The sequence below is a fragment of the Cetorhinus maximus genome, chromosome 2 (assembly GCF_964194155.1).
Source record: "Cetorhinus maximus chromosome 2, sCetMax3.hap1.1, whole genome shotgun sequence".
Lineage (NCBI taxonomy): Eukaryota > Metazoa > Chordata > Chondrichthyes > Lamniformes > Cetorhinidae > Cetorhinus > Cetorhinus maximus.
Genome location: NC_135880.1, coordinates 144,408,479 through 144,421,929, shown reverse-complemented (window position 1 = coordinate 144,421,929; position 13,451 = coordinate 144,408,479).

Here is a 13,451-nt window from a genome sequence, read left to right as displayed (position 1 = left end):
GAAAAGTAAGCAGGTGCTGATATTGGATCCAGAAGTGACTCTTGCATCAGAAAACTATCACGTACTGGGGAAAGATGGTGCAAGAGGGAGGTCTCTGCAGTCGTAGTCCCAGAACACGTAAAAGTAAAAGTACAGGCTGTAGCTTGAATAGATTACACAATGAAATAAAGCCCATAGAACAGTCTCTGAACAGAGCTAGAAGAAACAATTCTCATGATTGTGAAGTTTTGGTGGCTACCAATAAACTGATGATAAACTTAAAAGATCAGCAAAACAAAGGGTGTCAGATAGCTGAAGAGAATTTGGAGTCTGTTCTGAGATATTAGATACCAGTCCACCAGCTTTGCCACATCAGTGGATTTGCACTGAAAAAGTCCTTGCAGCTGGGACTTATAAGGTTAAAGCGAGGCTGATACTAGGAGTTTTGAAGAGTGACTGGATGATCCAGGTGTTAGAATAGACTCTTCTACAGCTGGGAAAGTAGTCTTGAAATTCTTGTTAGCTTTGTTTCTTCACATATTCATGGTAGTAGGTCAATAAAAGCCACATTTCTATCGGGTGATAGTTTTAAACGAAGAGTTTCTGAAACCATACCAAAAGGCAGCAAAAGGAAAACTAGGGAGGCATATTGATGATTTCCCATGAGGTGGTAGTGCATAATTTGAGAAATGTGTTATTAATATGATTAGAGTATTATTTAAAATTACGTGTCAGGCTTGTGAGGATTTTAATAATACTGGTTTCGGTATTAAGCATAGTGGATCTGGAATAACTTTAAATCAACAATCGTATTTAAGAGAATGTTACTCCCATCCCATATAATCATACTAGGTCATCATAGAAAGATGATGTTGTTCTGACCCCTGCTGAGTTTACTCCTGCACAAGCCTGATCCCAGAGTGGAACCCAGCTTGATAGATCCTAATTGTTAATTTATTTGTTTAGATACGTGGAGAGTAGATACTGAACAGAGTCACTGAAGTCAGCTAATGAACTTTTAATAAAAGCATAAACATTTATTAAACAAGAAAAGATGAACTATATTACAATACTCCTTCACCCACAACTATATCTTTACAGATATATACAGATTTGTAAGGGTAACACAAGTTACAAAAGCTATCTTATACTTTAACGTTCTCAATAAATATAAGTCCATGTAAACCAATTGGCAAACCTGTGGTCAGACACATCACACTCTGAAACCAAATGACAGATGCCACCTCAACCAGATGCTATGGAATTTTACGAGCCCGCTGGCAGCGGGCATGATAGGTGGCGTGTGTGGAAAATATGACAGGACCTGCTTCATGACGGCATGAAGGCAGGTCGCAATTGTCCGCTCAGCCTTTGACGGCGGGCCGCGTTTCCCGCCATTGGTCGGCAGGGAGCTAATTGTAATACATTAGCGAATAATTAAAAGGCCATCCTGCCAGCTCTTGGAACCCCACTGTATTGTCTGCCCACGTTGGTGGGAAAGCATGCTGACGTGTTTCACAACAGCATGCAGGTGACGTGCACTTGGCGGCCTTCACTTTGGGGGAACTGAGGTGAGTGAGCAGCAGCGCTCTCCACAGCTCACCCATTGTTTACTGGCCTCAGGAGCGCTGGAGGGGTTGGGGGGGAAACTGATGCCTGGTCCCGGAGGTGACTGCTGAGAGGGGCAGATGGTGCCGCGGGGCAAGCGCTGGCCAGTCTTGGAGGCGACTGCTGAGGGGGTAGGATGGTGTCCGGGGCAAGTGCTGACTAGCCTCAGAGGCCACTGTTGAGGGGAGGTTGGGGTCAAGTGCTGCCCTGGCGCTGCATCCCGTGCACAGGCAATCGAGGTGGGGGGCAGGGTAAGTGAGGGAAATGGCCATGCATTAGGGACACCTGTAGAAAGTGACCATGCCTCTACAACTGAGTCAGATCAGGCCCAGTCACAGTGATATGATTGGGGTCAGGCTCCTAGGCTGCCCGTCCATGCAAGCAATGCGGAGGCACCAAAGGGCCACCGAGTGCTCCATACCTTATCCCACACCGCCCTCCCACCCCCCCCCTCTGACGCCCCCGGCACAGACTTCGAGTCCGTCACCACTTTATTGGACCACGGAGCAGTCGGACTGCACACGTTGTACAATCTCCTCGCCAACGCTGGCCATGTAGCTGTCACTGCTGGAGATGCTCAGAGCCCCTTGCAATCTCAGCATCCTGGTTTGGATCAGTGACTCCCATGTCACAGGTTGACAGGGCAGCCATGCAGCGCACTCATCTCTGGCCATCCAAGGGGTGACCAGCACTCCCCAGGAAGCATTAAGGGGCAGTCACACAGGGCCAGGAAAGGTGCTAAGTACAACCATGATAGCCACGTCTCTCTTTCATGCTGCAGGAGGACCACGTCAGGATCATGGATCCTGGTGACCTAGCTGTATGCCAGATGGACTACAGAGACTGTAAAAGACGGAGGAGAGAGCGACTGAGGCTCCTGGCTACGCAAAGGCAGAAGCATCATGAGGAACGGGCAGCAGGGGCTCCTGTGCACACTCCCCTGGAGCGACAGCGAGCCGTGGCTGGTCGGCGCCTAGCGACAGCCAGGGTCTATAGACGCCGCCTATCATTCCTGAAGATGACTGAGAACCAGTGTCGCCGATGACTGTGCATTTCTAGGGACCTGGTGACTCACATTTGCCATTTACTTCAGGACTTGGTGCCAAGGGGAGATAGAGGGCATCCACTGCCAGTGGCTGTGAAAGTGACCATGGCGCTCAATTTCTATGCCAGTGGCTCCTTTCAGGGCTCCACAGGTGACCTCTGTGGGACTTCACAATCCGCCACCCACAAGGTCACGGATGCCATCTTCTCCATGGCACACAACTTTGTGCATTTCATCCAGGACCGGGACAGCCAGGATGCAAAAGCCATTGGGTTTGCCCTGATCCCAGGATCCCCACAGGTGCAGGGTGTGAGTGACTACACTCATGTGATGCTCAGGTCTCCATCGCTACACTCAGTGGACTTCATCAATCCCAAGGGCTTCCACTCACTGAACGTGCAGCTGGTATGCGATCACCGGAAACACATCCTGCAGGTGTGCGCACAGTTTTCAGGAAGTGTGCACGACGCCTACATCCTGAGTCGCTTGCAGATCCCTGCAGTCCAGGGTCCACAGAGACTACAGTGTTGGCTCCTTGGGGACAAGGACTACCTGCAGAGACCATGGCTGAGACACCCATGCAGTGGCCTCAGACTGCAGCAGAATGACGCTATAACGAGGCTCACGCAGCAGCTCACAACTTGGTGGAGCAGACCATCGGGATGCTGAAGATGTGGTTCCGGTGCCTGGACTGGTCTGGTGGAGCCCTGCCATACAGTCCACAGAGGGTGACATGCATTGTCGTTGTCTGCTGCGCCCTTTACAACCTGGTTCTGAAACGGGGAGAGCAGCTGGCTGAGGAGGAGATGGAGGAGCTGCATGTCTCCTCTGATGAGGATGTCGATGACGGGGATGAGTGTGAGGGAGTCCTCGGTGATGACGACGATGGGGATGAGGCTGTCTCGTTGGCTAGATGAGGCAGGTGCACTTGGGAGGCCTTCATAGCTGCCAGATTTGTGGAGGATGATGACAACATGCAGTGAGATGTCCCTGTAGATCCTCACATCGCAATTATGAATGTTTGACTCCAGTCTGGCTTATACCCTCTGTGAGAGTGCTCCTGTCTTGGAGATGCAGTGGAGGCCCTAATAGTTGCTCAATCGCAGGAGGATGCAGTGAGGACACTCCATAGATCTTCACATATCTCCTGAGAATGTCTGACTCCTGTCTGGCCGAGGGCAGCTCGCTTGCGCTCCATGATCAGGGCCATCTCAGAGACACAGCCATAAAACTTTAGATGCATCTGATGCTGTGTCCGCCTTCAGCACCTCAGCCCTTCAGGAGCTGGTGCACAACGTCACTGGTCGCAGGTGCTGGTGTGATGATGGCCAGCTCCAACTTAAAGGTGCTGAGAGCACACAGAGAGAATGACAGGACTCTGTGGTGCCTGCCCACTACATTCTGGCAGCAATGACCAGCACCACCGAGGTGCAGGCATCAGTAATGTTTCCAGGGAGTGTGAGGCTGGACCATCACTGTGACTTGATGGCTGCACAGAGCACAGGGAAGAGGCCCTGGACTGGGACTCCTGCCTTTTAATTTGTGCAGAAAGGTTTCACATCTGAGTGACAAGAACACTACTCATCAGAACAAGGAGCAACAGGCAGGGAGACATTCTTAGGAGTTTATTGACAATAGTGAACAGTATGTACAAGTGGTCAACACCCATGGCCAGACTGTGGAGCTTACAGCTTTCTTATTGGGCTCAGCTGCGCCTGGTTGCTGCCTGATCTGTGGCTGTTGCTGTGGTTGTGCTTGGTGCTATGGGATTTCCTTCTCGCCATCAGCTGGAGCAAGGAGACTGCTGCCAACAAGGCTGCTGCTATTACATCATGCTACTGCAGGGTGGGGCCTTGCAAGGCCTGGGAGTGGGAGTTTGAGGAGAGCCGAGGCGAGAGGACTCCGCTACAGCCAGAGGGGGAGGACTGTCCTGTGCCAGAGGTGGGTGCCTAGGGGAAAGTAAAGTCTCTGATTCAACTGCTTGGTTGTCTGCAGGGGGAGGAAGGAAGATCTAAGGAGGGAGGGCTGCGAGAGACTGGATTTTAAGCAGAAGTGAAACCCGTACCCCATCCTGCCCTCCCTTGCCTTGCCTGGGTTAGCTAGTGCCGCCCAGAGCCAGCTAAGTCTGAGGACTTTCACCACCTGATCCCGAACTGTGCCTGGGCAGTGCTAACTTCCCAGGGGAAGACTCTTCCCCCGCAGCAGAAGATTGGAATATACCGACACCACCTGCCCCCCTCCCCGCCTCCGGAAGCATCGAGGCGTTTCCCAATCTGTCCTCTCTCCCTCCCCGTCTCCCTCTCTCCTACTCCCACATCCCTTTGCTCCAGACTGTGAGGAAGGACTGCCCCGCCTCCAAGGCCACCAGTAACATCCAGTCAGCCGCGGCTGGCACCACCGCTCCTCTCCCGACCACCACTCCACCTTCCTCCTTGTAAGGTGTGGTGCCGCTGGCAGCCACTGCCATCTCGGCTGCCAGCAAGGCTGGGGAGAGACCCTGCGCTGTAAGAAGGCGCGGAGGAAGACCTGCCACAAGAGCCCCCAAACCCGCCCTGATCTCTAACTCCTGAAGACACTGGCTCGGGGGAACAAAAATCATCCGGCCTCAGCATTGTGTCTGCGCCTGCTCCCGGGCTCGTGTGTGCGCCTCAGTGCCATGTGCTGGGCCTGGCATCGTCCCCGTGCGGGTTCCCGGGTCTGGCGGCAATTGGGCACGCGGCCCCGAGGTGGTCTTGTTAAAGGAGGGTGGACCTGCCCAAACCCCAGAGGGCAGAGCGTCCAGAGGGGCTGGACGAGGCAGCAGGGGCCTCGCAGATGGAGGTCTGCCCAGCCCCCAGCCTGTAAGAGACGCCACCCCTCGGAGGGGGAGGACCTCACAACTCGCAAGGTCGGATGTGTCCCCTCCCCCACTGAAGCGGTGGTGGCGTCTCTGCCATGTAAGTCCTTGCTCTGCCCTCTGGAGGAAGCCCAAACCCCCGTTCCCTTGCTGCGGTCCTCTGAGCAAGGCCCCTTGGGGGGTTAGTGATGGTATCGCCTTTGCAGTGGTGCCCCATCCCAACCCACCTTGTACACCTGAGATGCCATCTGGCCCACCAGGGGACTGCAGCAGTCCCTTCATGGCCCCAACTGCTGGGTCATCGAGCAATGGTGGCAAGGAAGGCCTCCCCACTCCCTCCCATCCTTTAGCGCCGGGCGCCTCCATGCTAGATCTGGAGATTTTTCCAGACTCGCTGGACGACCCGGTGCCCTGGGGGGAACGGGGCTCTGAGCCACCACCGCCCTTTGGCCCATATCCCCAAGAGGAGACCAGAGAGGACCCGTCTGCCCTTGATCCTGGAGGTGGGATTGAGGTAGGGGTGGAACCGACTGGCAGCTCCAAACCAGCCCCTGTAATCAATACGGGGGAGGGGTTGGAAGCTGGAGGAGACGACCTGGAGGAGGACAGAGTTTCGGTGCTGAGCACCGGGGACGACTTATGGGAGCTCCAGGATTTTCTAGTGAGCAATCACGGTTGCTGAGACAGGGTCCAGTCGGCCCTGGACTGGTGGCATTCTTTTCCTCTTGTGTTCTGGTCTGCCCATGAGGCCCTCTAGGCCACTGGGCTGGACAGGAATGCTAAGAGGACGGTCCACACATTTCTTGCTGGGCTCCAGAAAGAGATGAAGGATTAAAATAGTCCTCTCCTTCTTTAACTTCTCACGAGGTGATAGTAACACATACTTCTGACAATGAAGACCAACATAACCAGCCTCAACATTAACGGCAGCAGGGTCATACAGCGCAGGTTCCAGAACTTCAGTCCTCAGGAACAGGAAGTATGCGGTGTGCTTCCTGCAGGAAGCCCATACTGTTCTGCGGGACAAAGCTACATGGCTCCTGGAGTGGCGAGGGGGGGGTCTACATGAGTCATCTAGCCTCCAATTCTGGCGGGGTGGCTATCTTGTTGGCCCCACATTTTCAGCCGGAGATTTTGGGGGGTCAAGGACCTGGTGCCAGGCTGGTTGCTGCACCTCACTGTGCGCCTGGGGGGCGCGGTGCTTCACTTTGTGAATGTGTACGCTCCCCTGGGCGCGCAGCAGCAAGCGAGCTTCTTTGAGGAAGTGTCCACTCATCTCGGCTCCATCTACACGGGCGAGTGCATCATCTTCAGGGGAGATTTTAATTGTACCCTCGAGGCCCGGGACTGTCACGGTGCCCAGCACCGCACGCTAGGTGTGAGTGACCTGGTCAGGTCCTTTGACTTGGCGGATATCCGGCAACATCTCCATCCTGACTCCAGCATTTTCACTTTGGTGTCGCCTAGAATCGGAGCGTCCAGATTCGAACACCTTTACATTTCCAAGGTGTTCATCTCCTGTGTTCCATCGGATTCTGTGCGGCAGGTGCCGTGCACGGACTGCAGTCGTGTGGGCAGAACTCATTCCGTTCTGCGCTAGGACGGGGTCCGCGTACTGGCACTTTAACAACCTGTTGTTGGAGGACGAGCGGTTCCTGGACTCATTCCATCGTTTCTGGGCCGGCTGGAGAAGGAAGCGGGGAGGCTTCCCCTCCTTGAGGCTGCGGTGGGATGTGGACAAGACCCATCTCCGCGTTTTCTGTCAGGAGTACGTGAGGGGGTCGACAAAGAGGCAGAAATCCAGGGTCAAGGAGTTGGAGAAGGAGGTGCTCGACCTGGAGACACGTCTCCGTCAGCCCGATGCGGACCCGGCCCTGCGGCTGGTGTACGATGAGAAGAAGGGCGCACTGCGGGACCTGCAACTCGTCGGGTCCAGTGGCGCGTATGTGAGGTCACAGATCCGGTTCCTCAAGGACCTGGACCGTGGCTCCCCCTTCTTCTACTCGCTGGAAAAAAGGCACGGGGTCCGTCAGCAGCTCCTTACGCTGCTGGCCGACAACGGATCCCTTGTGTCGGATCCGGAGGGCATCAGGGCCATTGCCCGAGACTATTACACTGCCCTGTTCTCTCCGGATCTGTCCAGCGAGGATGCTCGCAGAGTTTTGTGGGAGGACCTGCCGCAGGTCGGCCCAGAGGGCGCCGGAAAGCCTGACTCCCCTATAAGTCTGGGGGAGCTGACCGGTACCCTCGACAGTCTCTCCAGGGGCAAATCCCCGGGGCTGGATGGGCTGACCATGGAGTTCTTCAGGGCATTCTGGGACGTCCTGGGGAACGATTACGTGGGGATCCTGGGGGAGAGTATTGTTACCGGGGAGATTCCCCTCTCGTGGCACAGGGCGGTTATTGCCCTGCTGCCTAAGAAGGGGGATCTCCGCCACCTCAAACTGGTACCGGGTCTCCCCCTTCAGCACAGATTACAAAATCTTTGCCAGGGCAATGTCTTCTCACCTTGGCACCCTGACCAGTCCTACACGGTCCCGGGCCGAACCATATTCGTCAATATCCATCTGGCCTGGGACGTCATCCGCTTTTCCCAGAGGGCTGGTCTGTTAAGTGCCTTCCTGTCTCTTGACCAGGAGAAGGCGTTCGACAGGGTGGAGCACGAATATTTATTTGGGACCCTGCGAGCATTCGAGTTTGGGATGCATTCCATCGCCTGGATCCGACTTCTGCACGCTGCCGCAGTGTCTAGTTAAGGTTAACGGGTCCCTGACGGTGCCCCTTCGCTTTGGGAGAGGGGTACATCAGGGCTGCCCCCTGTCTGGTCAGTTGTATTCTATTTGTGTGGAGCCTTTTCTGCGCCTCTTGCGGAGGAGGTTGTCGGGGTTGGTTCTGCGCGGGCCGGGCATCGGGGTGGTCCTCTCAGCTTACACCGATGATGTGCTCCTTATGCTTAGTGACCCGGCTGACCTGCGGAGGATGCGCGAGCGCCAGGAGGTCTACTCTGCCACGTCCTCTGCCAGGACCAGCTGGGGCAAGTGTTCTGGACTCCTGGTCGGTCCATGGCAGATGGATCCCCTACCCGAGAAGCTCAGGCATTTCACCTGGAGCAGGACCAGCCTCCTCTACCATTTCTGCCCTGCTGAGGAATCCTGGCCGGTGAACTGGCAGGAGCTGGAGGCCAAAGTCACCACTCGCCTGTGGCACTGGATAGGACTGCTCCGAGTGCTGTCTTACCGGGGTCGAGTTCTGGTTATAAACCAGCTGACTGCCGCCATGTTGTGGCACCGGCTGGTCACTTTGACCCCTTCCCTGGAGTTTGTCACAAAAATCCAGAGAATGCTCGTAGACTTCTTCTGGGACAAAAGACTGCACTGGGTCGCTACTGAGGTTCTGAGTCTCTCGCTTAGTGAGGGCGGTCAGGCGCTAGTGTGCCTACGCACACAGGTGGCGACTTTCTGCCTTCAGACCCTGCAGCGATACCCATACGTTGAGCCTCCTCCGAGATGGTGTGCCCTGGCGATCTATTTCTTCCGCCAGGGGCACGGCCTGAATTATGATGTGCAGCTCCTGTTTGTAGACCTGAGGGGCCTCGGTGGCTCCTTGCAGGTGTTGCCCATCCTTTACCAGGACCTGATCAAAGCCTGGAACATGGTAGCCTCGTGATGCAGCTCTCCCCCATCAGGAGTAGTGGCTATCGTCAGAGAGACGCTGCTCAGGAATCTGCCCCTCCGTCCTTTTCAGTGGCTGGCGGAGAGGAGGGCTTTGGCTGCTGGGGTGGCCAGGATCGGGGACGTGCTGGGTGGTGGAGGAATGGGTTGGATGATTCCACAGGAATTGGTGCAATGTGCGTCGGTGGACGTCCAGCTTGCAGCCGATGGCATCCAAGACCTTAGGATGGTCGTGCTCGGCCCCGACTTCATACTGGTTCTCGAGGTGGCCCAGGTGCGCAGGGATCTTCCATCTGAGCGTTCCCCTGTTCGGATGGAATTCCACATTGGCCCCAAATCCTGAACCCTCCCTCGGGAGTCGGTGCCCCGCAATATGAGCCGCCTTGCAGAAATGCCCTCCGTGTCCTTTAGCGCGGCGCGGAAGGGTTTCCTGTACCGGCTGCTGCTACACACCTTTCACTTCCTTGCCCTCACCCGTCGCCCGGCCACTCCCTGGCGTGCCTTGTTGCCGTCCAGCGGTGGAGGTCCCCTTTGGGAGCCCTATATGGAGGTGTCCTCCCACTTTCCATCAGGGACCTGGGGTGGAGGGTGTTGCACACAGCAGTCCCATACAACCGAAGGCTGTGTCGGTTCAGACTCCCAAGAAACCTGTGTCTTTTCCAGCCTTGTGAAGTCCGTGGACCGTGTATATATAGGATGTTGTAGGCTGCACTCCCTTTTCAGTTACTTAAAAAGCCTTCTACTGTTGTTTTGTTTGCACTTCAGTCCCACACTCCTGATCTGGGAGCACCCGGTGCGGAGGGGCACTGGGATGGAGGAGGACCTCCTTGTGAACCTGCTCCTGGGCCTGGCCAAGTTAGCCATTAAGAGGTCCAGGCAACAGGCGATCGAGGGGGTCGTCCGACCCGACTGTCTGCCCCTCTTCCGCGGCTACGCCACGGCGGGGTGTCCCTGGAGAGAGAGCACGTGGTGTCTGTCGTCACCGTCGAGGCCTTCCATGCCCGGTGGGCACCATGGGGACTAGGGTGCTTTATAGACCCCTTTAATCACATTTTGGTTCAATGTTTGCAAGTTTCCTTTAAATTTTGTCTTTGTTTTTGCAGTTTCCCTTTAAGGGGCTGTCTTTCACTTTGTCCTTAATTTTGTCCTCAAGGAAGGGCTGCATAATTGTAATAACATTGAATTAACACAGTGTGGCAGAGGTGTCTGCTCTACTGAACACCCTCTTCATGTTTGTTTTGTTTGTATTTCAAAAATTGTTTTGCTTTCAGATTAAAAATTTGGAGAGGCTTGACCAACAGGTGCCGTCCAAAAACCTTGGACAGGTCATGGAGAGAAATTGAGGTTGAAATATAGAGGCAGTTATCCAGGGCTAATAGCACACACATAATTAAGCAGAGTGGAAAACAGGAAGTAGCAAATAGATAGCATGTGGGAATATGATGAAGCTGTGTAAAAGCAAAAGGTATTACAACAGGAGAGAATTCTGCCTCGGACAACATGGCCTGGAAAAGATAATGTAGGGATCGTTGGATGAACAGCAACAAGTTTTTGCGTCTTTGAAGGAAATAGTTGACAAATTTTGGTAAACTCAGGAGGAAATTAATGATAGTTTGGACATCCAATTCTAACCAATGGCACAGATAGTCAAAGCAGAGCACTACCTAATTAATCTGCAGTAACAAAATGTAGCCATAGCAAAAGACATAGGGCAGTTGGAGAGCATAGATAGTGAGAGATGGTGCACAATGTAGGTCAATATCCCTGGAATAGAATTCTCTCTCAGGTTTAAAGATTGTCCAGACTGTTATCATTGAAACTCCTGTTATAAGGTGGCAGCCTTCCATTTTGTAAGACGAAGGTTTGCTCCGTAGTGCTCTGTGTTACACATCACCTGGTGTAGCTCAGGAACCTCACTCAGGAATGGCATTTTCTGCTGTATTTGCTGCAGAGGAAGGCAACGTGCTGTGAAGGTGCACTGGCCTCTCTTTTCTCTGGGCTGTCTTCTTGGCTTTTCATTTCTGCTCACCCCTTCAAATACCCTTCCAAACAGTCAGCCTCCGGAGGTCATGGCTGTCAGTGACCGTCTCCCAGACGTCAGTGTCAACATCCACCATCTTCATATCTCACTTGCAGGTGTCTGTAGAGGAGGGATGGACACCAAGGAGGCCATCACCCACTGGCCAGTTCATTGTACAGAAAGCCTTTGGGTATACGGCCATCATCCATCATGGCCTAACCAATGCAGATGCTGTTGGCTCAACATTTAGTGTATGTTGATGGAATTAGCATACTCCAGGACGTTTGATTGGTGATCTTGCCCTGCCAAGAGATCCTGAGAATATGTCTGAGATGGTGAAGGTGGAAATTATTCAGCCTTTTCTCCTGCCTAGCATATGTTGTCCAGGTCTCACCACTGTAGAGGAGTGCATTAAGAATGCAGGCTTGGTAGATTCGCAGTTGGTGTTTTCGGTCCTGTTGCTGTTGTTCTGCATTCTCTTTCTTAGCTTAGACATAACAGCTGCACATTGGCTACTATGATAGACCACCAAAACCCCCCGACAAATTTTTAAGAATGTGTTCTCTCCATCAGCCTCTCAATTCAAATGGAAACAGTTAACTGCATGAGTATCTTTGCTCTAACACTATGCTCCACTACAGAGGCGAAAGACCAGTTCTAAGAGGAGCTTAACAATGCTAACAGCAGAACCCCTAGATCTTTAACTACTGGGGGATTTCAATGCAAGAGTGGGTGCAGACAATGAGGCATGACCATCCTGCCTCAGACATCATGGCCTGGGATAGAGCTTTGAGTTTTGCTGCTGCCACAAGCAGTGTGTAGCTACCGTCTGTTATAATGCTTCATCTAATATTCTCACTGTATAAAAATTGAATAAATAAATTAATGTATTGTACTCTGTAGCTATGGATTGAGGTTGGACAGGTGAGCATATAGGAAATTCTCATGCTCAGTTTGAGGGATATGTGATAAAAGTACATTTTGCAGGATTTTCAGTTGAATATCAGCTTTACGTTCAAAGTTATTATTCTCAGTAGTTGTAACAATATTTGTACTCCTACATCAGGAGATATTTTGTCCACTGATTTTATCTTTTGTTATGAGATCATAAGTCTGCCTATCATGGGATTTGTGGGATTGGTTCGAAGGTCGCTTGGCCTAGGGAAACATTGAATTCTTTAAACCGACTGGAACTAAAACAGGCTTAATTTCCCATAATAGGATGAGTGATTTGATGTATTTGAGGAAGATGCAAACCCTAGTTTAGCTTAATTAGAATGAGCCACAAGGCTATTTCAAAATCTGATCACTTTGAAACCTTGTAGAAATTAATGTGTTGCATGTCTCTTGTTTTACTACGTCACAAGTATAATCTTTGTATTTTAAGGCTCCCTCAAGTCTTTAATACCAATTTATCCACATCATGACAGTGCTCAATGAAGGTAAGAAAATGGGAGATAGCAGAGGGATTGAGGTTTTGGAGGAACGCCTGATTTTCTGTGATCTGCGTGTCTGAATTGACCCAGTAGAGTTGATCAATTCCCTTGTGGGTAGAATATGTTTGCCATCAGCTTGTCCCACTCCAATTCCTAACTTTCAATTTTGGTGTGTAGCTTCCCGTTCAGTAAGATTGAGAAACAACACTGCCCAGGAGTTCTGATCATGAAATGTTATCTTGTTAACATATCAGGTTGGGTTGAATTGTTAACTGAATATCATTCTCACTCCCTCCTTTTACGCTAAATTGAATAGATATTAACGCACAGGTAATGCTACCAGTCATTGCCATTGTGTTCAATTGTAACCGCTTAGAAAAACTTCATGCATGTTATAACATGCATAACAAAAACAGAATTACCTGGAAAAACTCAGCAGGTCTGGCAGCATCAGTGGAGAAGAAATCAGTTAACGTTTCGGGTCTTCATGACCCTTCGGTAGAACTGAAGCATAGTTAGGAGAAAGGTGAAATATAAGCTGGTTTAAGGGGGGGGGGGGGGGGGGGGGGGAGAGCAGGGCAGAAGAGACAGGCGGAAATCCTGTCGGAGAACAGAACCATACTTCTTCAGAGAGGGCATTTCTTGAAGAGAGGTGGCAGTCAATTAAACACAGATAAAAACAAAAAGCTAAAAGCTACTGCGGATGCTGGAAATCCAAAACAAAAACAGAATTACCTGGAAAAACTCAGCAGGTCTGGCAGCATCGGTGGAGAAGAAATCAGTTAACGTTTCGGGTCTTCATGACCCTTCGGCAGAACTGAAGCATAGTAGGAGAAAAGGTGAAATATAAGCTGGT